At 31.4% G+C, this 18,969-nt stretch overlaps 1 protein-coding gene and 1 long non-coding RNA gene across 3 annotated transcripts in view; one reads left to right on the top strand and one right to left on the bottom strand.

Annotated features, from left to right (window-relative positions):
- LOC115883689 overlaps positions 1–18,969 on the top strand; it is a 125,638-nt gene that overhangs the window by 42,109 nt on the left and 64,560 nt on the right. The gene's annotated exons all lie outside the window — the stretch shown is intronic.
- On the bottom strand, positions 13,839–14,643 carry LOC115883690. Of its 2 annotated transcripts, none has more exons than XR_004050427.1 (3): positions 14,486–14,643; positions 13,971–14,141; positions 13,839–13,914 (listed from the first exon to the last, which is right to left on the bottom strand). It is a non-coding gene; the product is annotated as an uncharacterized LOC115883690 (long non-coding RNA). The 2 variants fall into 2 exon arrangements; XR_004050428.1 differs by lacking the exon at positions 14,486–14,643 and adding an exon at positions 14,197–14,417.

The raw sequence follows: 18,969 nt of genomic DNA on the forward strand, positions 1-18,969 counted from the left end.
ATTTAGTATTCATTTTAATTAAAATTTAATTTTTTTGAAGATCTTTAAAGTGAAAAGAAGAAGAATTTTAATTAACTAAAAAAATCAAAATAAAGTTAATTAACTTTGAGCAGAGTTCGACCTCGTCAAAAATAGCATCGATAGTCATTCCCCAGCCGCCTTTGACGCCGTTTTTTCTCGATCATACGGTATATATCTCAATAAGGACAATGGAAGTTCGTCATAACATTTTTTTCCAAATAAAAAATATCTTTCATACTTTGACAAATGAAATTTTCAAAAGTATAACCCCCGTCGGGTAGGCTTCCCCTAACACTAATTTAATATTAATGCCGGTGTTTTTCTCTTTAAAATCTACCCTCGTTTTATGTAGTAGAATGACCCAGCGGGAACGAGAGCACGAAGCGGAGCGAGATATACCCTCCTTTATGAAATGGGTTGCCTTTGAGGCGGCTTAAATATCACCCAGAGTGACAGTGGCCGCTCGGGGAGGGTGCGCTCAGCAATTAGACTATTCAGCAAACTGTCACAAACTTCCTTCTCTATTCGCGTTTTTGAAGAGCCGCCTTAATGAAATGCGGAACCCCTATATTTCGAGAGCCTGCTTAATCTTGTGCCATCGGTTCTGAGCAAAGACATTATAAATATAGACCGAACATCTCATTCATAAATACTCGTTGGTAGTGTATCAAACATTCCAATGTGTCAAACAAGGACAGAAGAGACAGAGAAGTCTAAAATTTCCGACCCCGGCAACTAGGCTCATTTGGATTGTTCTAATGGCCAGTGGCGTATCGTTTTTTGGAACGAATTTAATTAGTAAAGTAAAAGTAAAGTAATTAGTAAAATGTTTACTCCATATTAATATACTACATTAACACTTTTTCGTCAGGTAAGTTTTATTATAAGGTCTAATATAATAATATAATTAATATCCCACATATACTTATGATGAAACATTAGTAGGTAGTTTTCGAAAATCACTCCAACGTCGATTTTCAATTTAAACTTTCAGTTAATTCTATATAAACTTTCAGTTACTTTTGAATATTTACAGGGTGACTCAGGCTTCCGAAACAGTTCTATATTAGGTTTGTGGTTGGTGACTTTTCTTTCAATTTTATTTTCAGAATATGGAGGCAATGGTAAAGCACATTTTAGACATTTTTGTAAACATAGGTGGCCGGAACATATTTTCAAACTAAAGTTGTAGATTTGCCATTAAATTTCCATTCCAGAAATACCTAGGGTTGCCACCTGTCCTTTTTTGAAAAGGACAGTCCTTTTTTGGAATAACTTGTCCTTTTGACTTTTTTTGACTTAAAAAGTCATTTTTATTTACGTATTTTCCCTGAGAAAATTACCTACAGCAAACAGAAATATTATTTTCGTCCAAATTTAATTAGCGATGTTATAAAACTTATAAATAAAATTTTCTTGTTTAAAATAGGCAACATTATTTAGAACTTCCCGTTTAATCTCAAATGATAATTTAGGTTTTAGTTTTACCTTTTTGATCTTAAAAGAACTTTTTAAAATTAGTAATTAGTAACGATTTAGTTAGTTCGCAATCGATAGCTTCCTGTAAAGTACTGTGTAATAGTTGTTTAATCTTGTATTACTAATAACTTCCTATACCTAAAATCAATATTTAATGAGAAAATTGTGTTTTTTTGAAAATATAAGACAAGATTTGACTTTCGGTCTTCTTCTTGTATTATGATGGCTCTGATACGAGGCAATTACCTTTTAGTCTCTCAATAGAAGGCGTTTATCATTAAAAGTATCAAATCTGTGTGCTACAGTATGGGATTTCTGTCGCATAATAATGAATATTACGTTTATTTACAAATCCATTACTTTTAAAGGTAGCTTCATCAAACAATCAAATTTTAGTTAAATGTCCCAATCTTCATGAACTGTATTAAGCATATGTATTGCAATATTTTGAAAATGTGCGTTACAATGGCCCCCATCTTATGTAAAAAATTGAAATAAAAATTACAAACCAAATACGTAATAGGTAAAAAGCTTTTTTGGAGGCCTGGGTCACTCTGTATATAGGTATGTATAAAACTAGTAGCCTAAGAATTGTTTACAGTTCGTCCCATTCTAAAAAAAATGTAAACACACCGTACAAATAACTCTAGGAAGAGGTATTTGTACGGTGGTAAAAAATTGTTTAAACGAGGCCGAAGGGGCAGATAATGCAATAAAATGTAAAAAAAGGGCGGGTAAACACCTTTGTTTATTTGTTGAGCAAAATTCCTTTAGAATATCGTATATAATGACCAAAATATGACGCAATTTTAAGAAAAAAATTTCACTTTCTGGCTTATAATAAAATGCAACATTTATATTCAAATTTGTTATGATCTACAACAGTTAGGTAGTCATTGAGACGAATTATAATTCAATTACTGGCTACTACGTTCTTGTTTTAATAGATTAATTACAAATATAATTAGAAATTATTTTGATTGTGAGAGGCTCCCTTGTGGGACGCCTATGTACAATGACGAAAACAATACCCACCTGTGAAAAGACAAATTCACTTGACACTGTCGTACCATACTGAATTCGCAGATTCAAAACTACGTTAAACAAAAACAAAAACCACCGAAAAACACTGAAAGTTCACTTTCGTCTTGATTCCGACTTCAAACACACCGCAAGCTAAACGTAGTACAAGCGTAGTACGCTATAATGGACCAAGGGCCGTCGCGAGGGGTGGTGGGACGGACGGCTCATTTCATTCTGGAAGACTAGCAGCGACGTTGCCAATAGTTCTAGACGTTTCAGCACATTAAACAGTAAACATGTCCTTTAATAGTAACGCATATATCCTCTGGTTAATAACATATTACAACGCATGTTTCTTTAAAAATAAACTATTAATTTAATTAAGAAATTGAGATTTATTGATATCCGGTACAGGTTTTAAAGTCACCTTTTCTGCAAATCAAACTGAGTAGATAGGCGCAAATTTAAGATGCGGCAATGTCGCCTTCTCTATCTCAGTTGGTTTTTACAGTACGTAGTCAACCTCCGATTGTTTGATCGGGTTAAAATGTCTAATGTGATATCTGTTCTTACTAAATCTATGGTTCTGAGTATGCTTTATATTTCTATAGGCAAAAAAACATCGGTCATATTCGAAATAAAATCATTTTAGAAGCTTTAGATTTATATCTCAATAAATAACCCCCCTCCCCCCCAAAGCCGGGTTGTTAGTTAGATCATTTATAACATAAGAACCTAACTAACATAACTTTGGCTGTTTTGTCAAATTTTGCCATACTGTCACACTAATAATATCACTATTTTGAAATAGTGTCGCGACCTAGCGTTGCTTTTTCTGCTAGAGTGGCTTAGATTAAAACAAACTAATTAAAAAAGGTCTATTTATTGAAGGAATGCAATATGCAAAAGGTTGATTGAAACAATTTGGGAAATTCCAAGACAAAGTGTGCTTAAGAATACTTACAGGGAGGTAGATAGATAGATAATAATTTATTTGTTCCGAATAAACAAAAGTTACAAACGCCTGCAGGCATGGAACATTGTGAAAATAGTATAAACAAAAACTTAACAAAAAATGTCTACACTTATGTGGCGGATTCATCTCTCCAAAAAAATCCTATATGGGTATCGCGAATTCAAGAAAATCTACAAAATAAAAATCAATGGGATCGCCTCTCTCTCCTTTGCTAAGTAATATTTTTATGGAAGGTTTTGAAAATAATACAATAAATAGTTTTTCAAAAAAGCCTGTAATATGGCGCGTTATGTTGATGATATTTTTGCAATATGGCAACGTAACGTTTCTGAAATAGACATTTTTTTGGATTATATAAATTCTCGCAAACCTACCATAAAATTTACTTTAGAAGTAGAGAGAGATAATTGTTTGCAATTTCTTGATGTTTTAGTGTCAAAGTTTCAAAATAAACTAATTTTAGATGTTAAAATAAAAATTCGTCTATCTAGAAATTGGCTTATTTTTTTAATATCATCAAACAGATTTTTAACTTTTATATTAAAATTCTCTCTTCTATCACTAATAATAGTAAAGTAATTAGCCGTTAAATTATACCCGGAAATTTGTTTCAGCTGAGAAATAATTTGAAAATTATCCGGAGACGAAGATGATGGATAATTTCCTTAAAGTATTCGTGATCGGAAAATAATTTTCGGATAATATTTTAGCGCGTACTATTCGCTAATAACGTTTCGCGCCAAAGTTTCCATAAATATTACAATTTTTTATTTGTATTTGCCAAAATTGATGGCACTAAATTGGCTATTTATTGATTTAATTATACTGCTATAGATAATTAGAATTTAGAATAAGTGGGAGGGGGGTTAATCTCTGCGACCTTAGAGATCTATTGTGTCCTCCTTTCTTGAGTTATAACTCATCATACAGTCCCAGGACTTCCTACGGAGACCCGTGTCCCTCACAGTCGAGGAGCTACGACCCAGGCCGGGTAGACGAAACAGTAGCTTGTGTCGCCTGTTGGGTTTATAGGTAGGAGGTAGGCTCCCGACCCTTGGAGGAGGTGGTAGCTTGTATGCCACTTGCGGAGGATGGTCTCACGCAAGTGTCAGCTACCTCTCCTGTAGTTCTCTTTGGATTTGGCCCCTTGGAACTTTCATTGTTACTGTTCCCAGTGTCGCTAGGGGGTTTCCCCACAGCTTCACCGGTGATGTTTTTATTACTATTATTACCAGATCTCATAGTGTTCCTATGAGTCGCTAGAGACAGTCGGTCCACTTCTACAGAGCCCCGCATGTAGAAGTAAGGGGTAAAATACAATGGGGTGCCCCACGGTGCCCCAAGGTTGAGGCTGTCCGTAGCCCCGCCCGGCATCGTTATATGTCTTGGTGCAATTCCCTGGCCACGACACTACAGTCAGGGACAAGACGATGATTGAGATGCTTCTTAGACCAAGCCAAGTGCTAGGGGGGATTCCCCCCAGCACCTGACCAGGAGCTTCCCCACCAACGACAAGGTCTTTTTTTGGATATCCAAAGCATCTCCAGTTGGCTTGGAAATGAGGATCGGTGACATTTCCCACATAATTTACATATAAAATTACAGCAATCTTTTCAGCCATCGCTGGCGCCGTTTTTTTTTCGATCGTATTTTATAGGTAACATTGATTTTTTGTAACTTTATACTTAACACAATATCAGTCTATTTTAATTGCAAGAGAGAACTTAAATGCTCTCGTAGCTAGCTTTTTGATTCCAGTCGATATTACGGACACTAAAAACGTTAAATTTTCCATACAGCTTAGGTAGAAACATTGAATATTAGCACTTTACTACATTATATAGATGTGGATTGACCTAGTTTAAGCAAAAGAATTCAAGAAAACCTCTTTGTAAGTGTAAAAATTAAGAATATACATGTATTTACAATATTCCGAGCTAGCAACCATTGACTTTTTGATTGACAGTTGATCGACGGCCGCCTTCGCATGCTATTTGCGACGTTGTCAATATAATTATTTTATATAATTTTCTACTGAAGTGATTATTATTGCTCGGTACACTGCAAGTTTCGTTTTTGTGCTCAAGTCGTGATTGTAAAACCCTTGTCTTTTAATTTCCAGAATATTCTTGAGGCGATCAGGCTAATCCTGTGCTAAATTTCAGAGTCGATATTGGCCTTTTCCGAAATCAAACTGCCGAGGTAATTGAATTCCGCTACATATTCCAATAGTTCTTCTCAGATTTTTATAGCATTGTTGTGATCTTCCGGGGGAGTTCACATTATTTTACTTTTGTCGATCTTCAGCTTAAGAACCAAAGCCTCAAATGCCCAGGTATATCCCATCAGGTATATCACATCAAATCACATTTACGATGTGTTTATATTATTAGATGTAGACACAGGGTGACACAATTCCCCCGATGTAAATATGCTACGTTTACACATTGTAGTTCAACACGTATGCACAAAGGTTAAACGTCCGCCTCACAATATAGCCACAGTATAGCATTTACGTATACACAAAGTAAGGGATACACAGTGTGCCGTAGGATACACAGTGCTTGTGTATTACGTTTAAACTCCTTTTACACATTGCAGTTGTGACTACCGCGTTATACGTATGTATTTTGCTTCGTATATACATCTTGTGCTAGATAAAACTACTTCTTATGAACGAATTTAGGAAATAATACAAGTTTTGATGCCTAACTTTTCGTTCTTTTTAAGAAATATTTATTTAATGATACCAATTATATCTTTTTAGAACGAAAATTAAGAAGGCAAAACTTTGTATTTTCCAAAAGTATCTCGATCGTAAGTTCAAGAGAAGTAGCCTTAAAATAGTTCCATTTTTGTTTTGTATTTAATATACCATTTTTCTTCCATAAAATGGATTAAGTGGTTAAAAAATAAAATTCTTATATTTCTTTATATCATGGAACGCAATAGCGCAAATAACACAATAATAATAATTATTTACGCTGCAGAAACCAGAAGTAAGAAAACACTGTAAAAGAACAGAATTTGTATCAAAATGTATTAAAATATAAGTACATAGACACTGTAAAAAATCAGCCTGAGTGAACACATATTTCTCAGGGAGTGAATTTTTTGAGTGAAATAATTGAATACATTTTTATCTAAAATAGAGTAAATTCATCATTTTACTCAAATATGATCTCTATTTAATCAATAGCTATTGAATAAGCTCATGTTCGAGTAATAACCCCTATCTTTGAGTAATGGAATAGAAAAATTCACTTAAAAACTCATGTTATAGTTTTACACAATAAAAATTTGAGTTAAATCACCCAGTTTAGAGTATTTTCGCTCATTACTAATCATACGTCATACGCGCTTCTTCGATACCGAATAAGCTATTTCCCTGTTCCTCAGTTTTTAATTATCTGTTCGAGTCGTTCGAATCAGGTTGTCTTGTCCTACAAATAGGTTGTCTTGTTCCTTCGAAGGTGCCCAGGTTACAAGTCCATAGTGTATGTGTGTGTGATGTAAAGTGTGACAGTGGCCGCGTGGCGTGGTGAAGCGAATACGAACTCATAACTCCTAAGTATGTTTTATGTTAAGAACATTTTTTTTCACATCGCAGAAATCCGCCCAACATATATTCAAATTCTACTGCATCTACTGATTGCCGCAATGCTCGGATGTTTCCTGGACTAATTAGCGTAGCGAAAATCTAGGTACTTTCCCTCAATCTGGAACTGGGAACTGGAACATTTGGCAGAATAACATTTTTTTTTAATTTTCAGGAGGAAAAGTATCTGGATTTTCCGGAGGATTTTCGTTATTAAAAGTTAGTTTAGAAATTAGAAATATTCGAGAATGTTGGTAGCCGAGCTGACGAATGCTCTTAATAAAGCGGATTTTTGCGATGTGATGCAACTTTTCTAGACATCTAGCTTAAAAAGTTCCTGTATTTTTTCCAAAAAGAGTTGAAAACTTTTTAAAATGTTTTTGATATTATAATAATAGTGTTATATTTGGTTTTATTTGTTTTTTTGTCAAATAAAAATGACAAATAAAAATATTTTTGAAGGTTCTACAGTTTTTTATTTGGTTTGTTAAAAAAAACGAAATATTCTAAATGATTTTTTTAAAAGCTATGTAAGCTAACTTGTTATTTTATTACAAGTGACCAGATGCCTCCCAAAAGTGAATTTTAGGAAATGGACATGTTCGAGACCATGTCCTAAACTGAAACTTACCTTTGAAAGGCACCTGCCCACCTGTTATAAAATAACAAGTTAGCTTACATATAGCTTTTAAAAAAATAATTTAGAATATATTTCTCAATACTGAGTGAAATTAATACTCAGATATGAGTACTAATCGAGTTAAGTGTAACACAAATTTGAGTAAAAGTCACTCAATAAAAGGTGTCTTGAACTCAACACTTAGTGAGTTCACTCATTTTAAAGTGAATAAATTATCAAAATCGATCAAAATCCTACTCAAGGTAAACAATAATGAGTAAAAAAGAAGTCTTTCGTCTAATCTCGATTGAGTGAAAACACTCAGTGCTTTTCACTCTGAGAATTGAAGATTCACTCGGTTCTGTAGAGTGGAAATTTCACTCAATCGGGTGTGGACAGAAATTGAGAAAGTATTGAGTGAAGTCTGAGTGAAATTTCACTCATTTTTTTTTACAGTGTATAACAACATACTAAAACGGTAAACACTGGTATATCGCCACGATTTGGTGGACCTCTTTTAGTCATTTTTTTCTCCTCTTTTCTCCCCAAGCAGTTGGTTTGTTAGCATATCCATTCATCGAGCACTCTGTTGGACTTTGTTGTATTTTATTTCCAGGTTAACAATCTCACCCTTAAATTTTATATGAAACTGATTATTGAATATTAAACATATCTGTATATTGATCCATCAATAACTTACCGAAAATCAGTGTAAGAAGTTCTTTGAAGTGTTGAAATCCTTCTTTCTGTGGTCCATTTAGATTTTTATTATTTCCAAATTAAAAAAAATATATTGCAGAGCTAACTCAGCTAACCTCTCATTATACGAGAATATTTGGAGTTTTCATTCATTGGAGTCAAAATTTGGTAAATTGGGTATCGAATAAGGGAAGAGTCGCTGCTATAATATTAATAATACTCTTAGAAAGGTATAACAAGGTAATTAAAAACTTGTGCTTATCGTAAAATCTCTTTTAAACTACACACAAACAGAACATTTATATAGAGCTTCCGAATGATAAAACAATAATGGCTGCTAACACATACCACTCCTAGAAAGGAGAAAGGAGAGAGGACACATAAGATATACTTGGTCGGTGTATCTACGCTGAAGCTATCCGCGCGTGCGCACACCTTCATTTCATGCTAGAATGTAGACACAACAGTGCACTATTACAAAGTATCTATATAGATATTTATATCACGGCATATAAATCACACGGCAGGCTAACTCTGCTCAGATTCCATTGTTTTAAATTTCTATAAAATTTGACCTTGACGGCGCCATTATCGTTTCCTAGTCAGGGCCGGATTAAAACGTATCAAAAAATTTCTCAGAAAATAAACTATTGTTAGACAGGGTCGTATTAAAAAAATACTGTAATTAACTGAAACTGAATTTTATTTACACAATACTTTTGTCCAAACAAATGATTCGTTAATCGCGCATATTTCTCGAAAAGTAAAAATGAAAATATCAATTAAATATTTCACTGTAGACAATAGACAATTAAAATTAAAAAACATGCAACTAACAAAAACATGCCAGGAGTTACAAACAAGAATTAAAGAAATACCAATAAAACATTTATTGAACAATATAAAGAGGCTACGTACTAATTATGCCCATCAATGGGCGTCGCAAATTTTATTAATATTCAAATTTCACAAATTAACAAATCCATAATTTTTTTTGAGAAACTTCTATTTTTTTCATGGCAGGAAACAAAGTAGGTACCGCATTGTATTTTATACGGTTACAAAGTGAATTGGTAAACATTTTAAATTCAAAATGAACAGAACACAACTTGTACCTTTTGTGGGCCTTATTTATATCTTCAAAATGTATTGTTAACTTATTTTCGATATACTCATTTTATTTACTTTTATAATTATATTTAAATTAATAATATAATGATTCTTAAATTTAATTTTTAATGTCTAGATACAACATTAAATTTTACTAAATATTTAACATTAAATCTTACTAATATTAAAGTTTGTTAAGATTTTTAATTAGGTCTTCCTATTTAGCTGAATGTCCTAATATGTATACTACTGTTTTTTTCACAACTAAAATATGTTAAAATAATTAATCACATATATACATACCTAATAGGATCTCTAGGAAACAGAAAGAAACTTTTATTGAACAACAAAAATAAAACTACTAAAACAAATCATATTACATAAGAAACGAAAATAAAACTAGAAAAACCAAATATATCAGACAGTAAACAAAAATAAAACAACAAAAACAAAATATATCACACAAGAAAAAATCAAAATAAATTAAGCCGCACGCTACTGACTCGAATCTGCCGTAACTGTGTGTTGTCGCTGAAAAAACTACGACACTGGTTACTTTCTGCTGATGGAAACGCAAATGGCGGCGTGCGCGAGGATATGCGCGTAGCGTTCCCGCCAAAGCGAGTTAGCCTGCCGATTGATTTATATGCCGTGTTTATATTATGTGTAATACGTCACATTTTTACAAGGTGTGTACTATAGGCACAACTATGATACATACATATCACTTATACATTGTATGTCTCATATACCGACGTCAGATTTCATCATTTTAATAATTATTTGTTACGTTACAAAAAACTCTTTAAAATCTTGAGTGCATACGGTATACAACTAGTAAACACTGTATCACACAATTCTATCAATATAAACGTGCGTGTATCTCATATGTATATGTTAGAACTATAGATGAACACTTAGGTTCACTTTAACATATTTTGTTTCTCAAGTGTCTCCCTTGTAGAAACGTAATTTCATTTGGACGTGCTGTATGGGATGTGTTTAACATTTCTTGTAATTGCTGTAACGTTTTTGCAACTAGAGCGCAGTCATCACCGTATTGAAGTTGTGTGATGAATTTTGTACGTGTTTTTGCTCTGAGTCTTTTTGATCAAACATCATACTTAAACACCGACATACATCATTCCAATCTCCTTACATGCTTTTATTACTCTGAACCTCTCTGTAGCGCGGTTTAATTTTTTTCCTTAATTAGCCCGTTTGTTCGAGGAAAAATGACCGAGCTAAAAATTAATGACTGGAATAGAGGCCAAACTGAAAGCAGCGCCAACCGTATATATTGAGTTTCAAACGGTTTCGGGAACAACTATTGATCATTAAGGCTGAAAGAGATATGGGAGGGGCTGCCGTCGTAGCCCCCATGGATTTTACGATGTATTAAATTTCTTCTTGATTATACGTTCACGCTTTTATGATTTTTTCCTTTCTAGACAAGCGCAAGATTCCTCTTCGAGATAAAACATTTTTGTGGGGCTCGGCTCGCCGGGGACGTGCGGCTGCGGCTTAATGTAACATTTTCGAATTTTATCTTTATTGTTATTCTACATAATTATCTCTTAGAAGAATCGGAATGCTCTCGAAATACTGTTTAGAATTAATTTACTTTTTCTAAGCCGATGGTTTGTTGTTTGGTAAAAGATTTAATGCAAATATAAAAATAAAACAAGACATATTTCTGGAAAGGACTGGATATTTCGCTGCTGAAACAGGAATCGCTGAAACAGGATTTGTTGACGATCGTATAATGGCAGTCCCAAAAAATCAAGTTGAAAACATCTTAATAATATTTAATTCTTATCATAAAAATTTACAATTTACCATCGAAATTGAAGAAGAAAATAAAATAAACTTCCTTGATTTAACATTACATCACATAAATGGAAACATTAGAACCGAATGGTATACCAAAAAATCATGGTCTTCTCGTTATTTAAATTATAATTCTCACATACATAAACAAAAAAAATCTGTAATTATAGGGCTAGCAGATCGTTCAATACAACTATCAGACCCAGAATATCGACAAAACGCGATAATTAAGGCTAAGAATGCTCTTAAATTAAATAGCTACCCACATGACATAATTAATAACATTTTTAAAAAACGAATTCACAAATTTTACAACTCACACCAACATAGTAAACCTATAAATAAAGACAATAAAAAATACATTTCTATCCCTTTTGTAAACGGACTGTCACAACAAATAAAACATTTACTTGGTAGTTATAATCTCAATGTCTGTCACAAATCACACAATTTATTGGCGAGTAATTTTTCAAGGCTCAAGACAAAAACACCGAAAAACAAAAAAAGCAGCCTAATTTACGAAATACCCTGCAAAAATTGCAGTGGAATTTATATAGGGCAAACCAGTCAGTATCTTGAAAACCGTTTAAAAGGTCATAAATACGACAAGAAAAATAAAACAGCCCTAACTTTGCATGAAATCCAAGAAAATCACAGTTTTGACTTCGAAAGTACAAAAATAACTGGCACCGAATATAACACCAGAAAAAGAGAAATTCTTGAATCTATTGCTATCCAAAAAAACCAACACTCTGTTAATGATAGGAGGGATTTAAACAACCTGAGTAAAATATATTATTCAGTGTTGTAAAATCCATTTCAATGTGTATGGTCTCTTTACAAAAATTGTGACGACTGTATCGATATGTTTATGTTATGTGTGTGGATGCCAATGTTGGATGTTGGATTATTTTCTTCGCTGAGGTAGGCTTTGTATATTTTTTTTTCTCTCACGCCACCTCATAAAAATTGATTTCAGAATGAAAATGATAAAATTGTAAAAAGTAAACAATAAAAATTAAAATAAAAACTAAAACAAAACGGCCGAAATCTACGTTCAAGGTAACAAAATAGAATTTTTATTGTGATTAAATGGACGTTCATAATGTGACTATATTATTTTTTTAGTAATAAATTTTGATAAAGACCCTACCAGGTCGAAACGTCAATGAAATTTTTAATATAAAAGAACCGTTGTTTTCTCATTGTTTACCTGACCTAAAGCCAAGAAAAAATAAAATAAAAAAAAATAAAAACTTTATTTTTTGTAAAATGTCACTGCGTTAGAAACACAGTTGCCAGATCCTGGGAATAAAGAAGCAGGAGAGTGTTGAGGCGTTGCTAATCCTGTGCTGAATTTCACAGTCAATATTGGCCTTTTCCGAGATCAAACTGCCGAGGTAATTGAATTCCGCTACATATTCCAAATAGTTCTTCTCCGATTTTTATAGCATTGTTGTGATCTTTCGGGGGAGTGCACATGATTTTGGTTTTGTCGATGTTCCCAGATAGCACATTTACGTTCTTTTCATATGCGAAGCAAGTGACTTTGGAGAACAACAATGTTCTATTCACATTCCTTTTTTTCATTGGGAACATATATGGCACATGAATAGCAGAGATTACGTTCCACCCTATTCAAGTGATATAGAAGTGCGTTTCACATTCCAAGATATATTCTATGAACGTGAATTATATGTTCGTAAAAGAATGTATTTAAAAATAATATTCCAATTATATGATATTCATGTTTTTAATATTCTATATTTATGCTTTTCATATGTTTTTCATATTTTTTTATTATCTACAGAGGCAAAATAAAACACTAATTTACCACAATACACCAAAACACTTTACTTTTGCACAGGACGCGCGTTTCGCTAACCATGTTAGCATCATCAGCAGATGGTCAAAATTTAAGTTTTAATCATCTGCTGATGACGCTAAGATGATTAACCAAACAAGCGTCCAGTTCAAAAGTAAAGTGTTTTGGTATATTGTGGTGAATTAGTGTTTTAATTTGCTGTTGTAACACCAAAGATTCCAACCCTCAACTCTGTATCTACTGGGTGTCCTGTATAAGGATGCCCTGTATCAATATCCTATAAACTATAGATATAGATACAATTTTTTTCATATTTAGCAATTTTTTTATCTCTTAAAATCTATAGGATACCTATACAGTACATTCATATCTGGAACACACTACAAACAATTTGCTGAAATTAAATAATTTGGTGTGTAATAATCAAAAATTAACTAATAAATAGAACGGTTAAAAATAATAGGTAAGGATAAAGACGAACTTGAGTAATATATGTTTATTAATTAAAAATATTTTAATATAACGATATACATTGATATTATCTTCTATGTCTATGTTTCTATATTCTCTTGTCTACCCTTCTGAAATAATATCAGCAGAATTATACTGTTCAATAAATTTGCACAACTTACCTTGGTATTTTTTAATCTTTCTTTTTGTTTTTACAAGCCATATTTTAATTATATTGATAATTTCGGTTTCTTTTGACTCTTGAAATTGACCTTTCATGGAGTCTAAAATATATGTTATTACAGTCCTTGCAACACCAAATATCTTTAAGTTCAAATACCTAAAATTGCTTTTGGCCACTAACAATGATTTCAAACTTCTCTTCTGTTTTGGCCCCATCCCAAGAATATTTTTGTGCAATTTCATTGCCCAGAACCTTATAAAGCATTTTCCTTGTACTTTGTGCTACTCCTGAACCACCAAGTCTAGATAATTCTCGAACCTAATAATTCTAAAAAATACCTTTCTCTTAAAAATACACAATAAATGATTATAGAAGAGCCTACATAAATACCTATATAAATACTATATTGTAAGAAATTTCAGCACTGGAACTACACTTATCAGAACAGAAATCTTCAATGATACTACCAGAGATACTACTACTTTGATGATGTACAGAGGATAATAAAAAATCACTTTGGTCTGAATCCAGTTTAATGTACAATATTGAAGTCATATTTGCGTAACATTGACTTAATAAGATTTTGCCTCCTTTTTTTTTGGTTGAATTTTAAAATATTTTTTAGTATAACCTATTTTTTTTAGAGGTCTCATGGTTTTAAATTCACTCACCTTAAAATAGATACTGAAAACACAAACATAACAAGAACTATTTTACCGATTCTATCCTTAAAATAATTATTTGCATCACTTATCTTTACGTTATCTCAGTGTTTTAATTATTAAAATAGTTTGGATGAAGCACGTTTACGTTTATAGTTCACTTGTTGTTTTTTATTAGGTTATGTTATGGATGTACGATTCGAATCGATTTCAGTCGAAGATCGATCTTTTACCCAAAAAATCGATTAAAATCTATCGAGTTTTATCAAACTATCTTTTGGTATAATCGATCTTTTTATTTCATAATGGAAGATCGTTTTTATTTATACAGTTTTACAGGTTTATTTATTTGTTAGAATAAGAAACACTGTATTTTTTGCTTGAATATTTGTTTACAGGGCATCTATATACACTAATATATAAAATCCCTAATTATTTAATACACAAAAATTTAATAGTAACTGATAGTAAGAAAATATACAAATATAATGTATTGTATTCATTTTTTCATTTCGAAATCATTTTTATTCTCCTGTATTTTTATTCAGATATTGATATGTTTAGAACGTGAATAGCAGATACTTAAAATTTATTGTAAACCATAATTTGAGAAGACATTCTAAGGTCATGCTGATAACATAGCTTTAAATCACATTCGTAGTAGAATGTACTATTCATATGCCATACTTATTAAAAAAAGAATATACTTATAAGAACTTAGGAGGAATATTCTTAGAATGTAAATGTTCCTTTTGTGCTATCTGGGCTTTAGCTTAAGGCCCAAAGCCTCGTATGCCCAGGTATATGTGTTTAACATTTCTTGTAATTGTTCTAACGTGTTTGCAACTAAAGCGCAGCCATCAGCGTATTGAAGTTCTGTGATGAATTTTGTGCGTGTTTTTACCCTGAGTCTTTTTATGTTGAACAGACCGCCGTCGTATCTGTATCTAATGCCCAATGCTCTCTCCTGCAGTTTGCTGTCCACTATAATGGAGAGTGCTGCCATGAATATATTGAATAGGAGAGGCGCTAAGACACATCCCTGCCTAACTCCTGTATTTGTTAGGAAGGGATCGCTCAGTGATCTAAGTGCGCTTGTGCATTTCATCAACCAGGCTTTAATACATTTTATTTTTTCCTGAAAAAAAAATTCTTCCATCATTTTTACTAGCGATGGGAACTATCGAATGAATTAGACTATCGAATGGTTAATGAATGAATGATTTCAACTATCGAATGGTTTTATTCGAATAAAATCATTCATTCATTTGTAAACTAAAGCATATGTGACAACCTCGCCGTGCGACTAAATGGTTATCGTTGAGCCACGACTATCGAATGCTTTTGATAAATGAAATTTAGTATTCGTTTGGATTTTGTATGCGTCAGTGGCATTATTGGTTCTTCCAAGTTTTTATAACTTCGCCGTATAAATACTGTGCTATTTTTGCGTTTATTAAAATAGTTAAAATACTAAAATAGTAGTTATTTTTTAATTTTATTTATTGACGATTGTGTGCATGTGCAGGTGGTCAAAATTTGTCCGATAATTTGTGTGGTTTTCCGTAGTCCGATCTTTCAATTATTTCATTTTATATGGTATATCGTCTATTTTTTAATGGGAAATTTTGTAAAGTAGCAATTTTTAAGAGAGATGAGATGAACTTACAATTAATTTTAAAAATACATATTTGTATTTTAGATGTTTTAATAATACCTATGAATTAGTTGGAACTTAATAATTATATTTAAGTAATGTGGTTAAATAAATGGTTATCGAACTCAAACTATGGGGTGAGAAAATTAAAATGAAAATTTTACACGTGCCAATTTAAAAAAAAAAGTTAACGATGTTTGTATTTTGTTTATGCTAATTCTCTTACATGTAGTTTTTGCGAAGAAATATTTCATTTATTTTTTAAAGTAAATGCCAGTAAAAGTAAATATAATTTTTAAATAGTAATATAAAGCACCTAATATAAATAATTTTGATTTCTAATTTTTTATTTATATTTTCCTTCCATTACACCGCTTGCTTAGAAAATTAATAAATGTTTATATTTCATGATTTTAAAATTTGTTGTTAATATAACAAATTAGTTCTGTAATTATTATTATTTAATAAACCAACGTTGCCAAAAAAATTAGAGACTATATTATTTTTAAATAGGATCTAATATAAATAATTTTGACATCTAATTTGTTGTTTATATTTTGCTACTACTTAAAAAAAATATTTATATTAAATTATTTTAAATTTTGTTGTAAATAGGTATAACAAATTATTACTGTTATTATTATTTATTAAACCAGTCTTTGCTTAAAAACATTAAAAATAATTTTCCTACATCCAAAATAACAAGTATTATTGCAGTGTAACAACAGAATGTTAATAAAAAAATGCAGAATATATAGACATACTATCCCTAACTAACTAAAGCCAAACAATAATATTCTTTGCTAATATCAACTAATACAAAAATATGGCAACAGCGCCCTTCATAATGTATTTTCTGTGTAAATACTAGCACCTCAATAAAAAAAAATGTGTCCTTATCTGTATATGACTCCGCAAAAAATCAAAGATGCCGGCTTCTTTCATAGCATTGCCACCGACCGCTTTCTCGGAAAAAAACCTACGTCGCCGGGGGACAACTAAAATTCAGTTAATATTTTATTATAATCGATCCTGACGAATAAATGAATTTCATAAATGAATGAATTTTATAAATGAATGAATTTTATAAATGAATGAATTTTATAAATGAATGGTTTTTGCTGCCGAATTACTAGAATACAATATTTCAAGGCAGATGACGGATCTATTCGATAATTTTTATTCGAATAGTTTTCAACGAATGTTTTCTTACTAACTATCGAATTATTCGAATGAATTGCAACTATCGAATGTTTCGATAGTATTCATTCGATAGTTCCCACTACTAATTTTTACCACAAAATAGTAGTAATATACAGGAAAATAAAAAAGTTAAAAAAAGTAAAGTATAAAGAACTAAAAAAAGTTGGTCTTTTTTCTTTCAAAATGCCAACCATTACAGTTTTTTTTCATCTTGTATTTATTTAGCATATGAAATTCGCAAGCCTGGTCAATGGATAGCGAGCAAAACGGTATAGGTTTATTTTTTATGAGAGTAATTTATGGCCATCCAAATGCAATAAAATACATGACTAGCAAAATCCTATGCACATTCTGAATCGGCCATTTTGGGGAGATATGATGTATGGACGACGGTTTGCATTTTAATATGGATTTTACGTGGTAAAAATGTTGGATCTCCATTGAAAAATATTGCTATTCAGATAATGCACCCAATTCCAAGGGATAAAATTTAAATATACCAATATAATTTCCACAAAATTTGAATATATTTTATTTATATTTAGATATTATTCTAGTATGAATACAGTCAGTATAGAAGGAAAGTTACTTGTATGACGGGTTAATATTTCAAAAAAAAAGGCTTACACTGAACGGCAGGAAAAATGGACAATATAATATTTTAAAATTCATTATATGGATCTGTGCTATACGCGGCTAAGAAAATCACTATCATAAATTTGATAGATACTGTACCTATAACCTTGATGTGGTCATGCATATTTTCATCGACAGGTTTGTAGCTTCTGAATAACGGTCTAGGTAAAGCATCTAACTCATTTTCCAGCTCAGAATGAGAAATTAGAGTTAATAACTCGCATTTTCATGGGGGAAATTAGAGTTAATAACTCGCATTTTCATGGTTCACTGTCATATATATTTCAAACCAATAATCAACGAGAATATTAGTATAATTTAATAAAAGTATACTGAAAATCACTATAAAAAATGAATTATTTGTAACTGAGCTGTAATTTCTGTATTATTAATCCGGTAAATGAAAGAGATAAACAATAGTGATTGATTAAAATTTTATTTTAAGATGAAACTTTTGTTAATAACATTCTGAGAATTCGAATAATGAATTGAATAACGACAAGTGACATCTGTCTAAAAAATACAGAGATTTAGAGTGACAATTTATTTATGTAAAATTTAGAATAACAATTTTGATTATGCAAAAGAAATACATATTCCTTAGTTTACTGGTTGCCTAGCGATTAACATTAATTTAAAAATAAATCCCCAACATGAATAATGAACATTTAAACAAAAACAGACCATAGACCACACAAAACAAATTGTTGGTTAGTAGCAGTTAGTTAAAAAATATCGTTAGAAAAGATTTAAATCATGTAATGATATAAGTGATTTAAATTAACAAATAACAATTTATTAAATCTTTTTGAATGATTTAAATATATTAAAAGTATCATAAATACTTTCTAAAATGATTTACTTTACAAAAAAGATTTAAATCTTAAAATGATTTATATTCTAAATACTTTCTTATTGACAAAAGTTTCTTTGATTTAAATCATTTGGCCAAATGAAATGTATTTCTGATCTTTGATTTAAATCGTTTTTTAAACGA

Source organism: Sitophilus oryzae, unplaced genomic scaffold (assembly GCF_002938485.1).
Source record: "Sitophilus oryzae breed Bouriz unplaced genomic scaffold, Soryzae_2.0 scaffold_1976_pilon_pilon, whole genome shotgun sequence".
NCBI lineage: Eukaryota > Metazoa > Arthropoda > Insecta > Coleoptera > Curculionidae > Sitophilus > Sitophilus oryzae.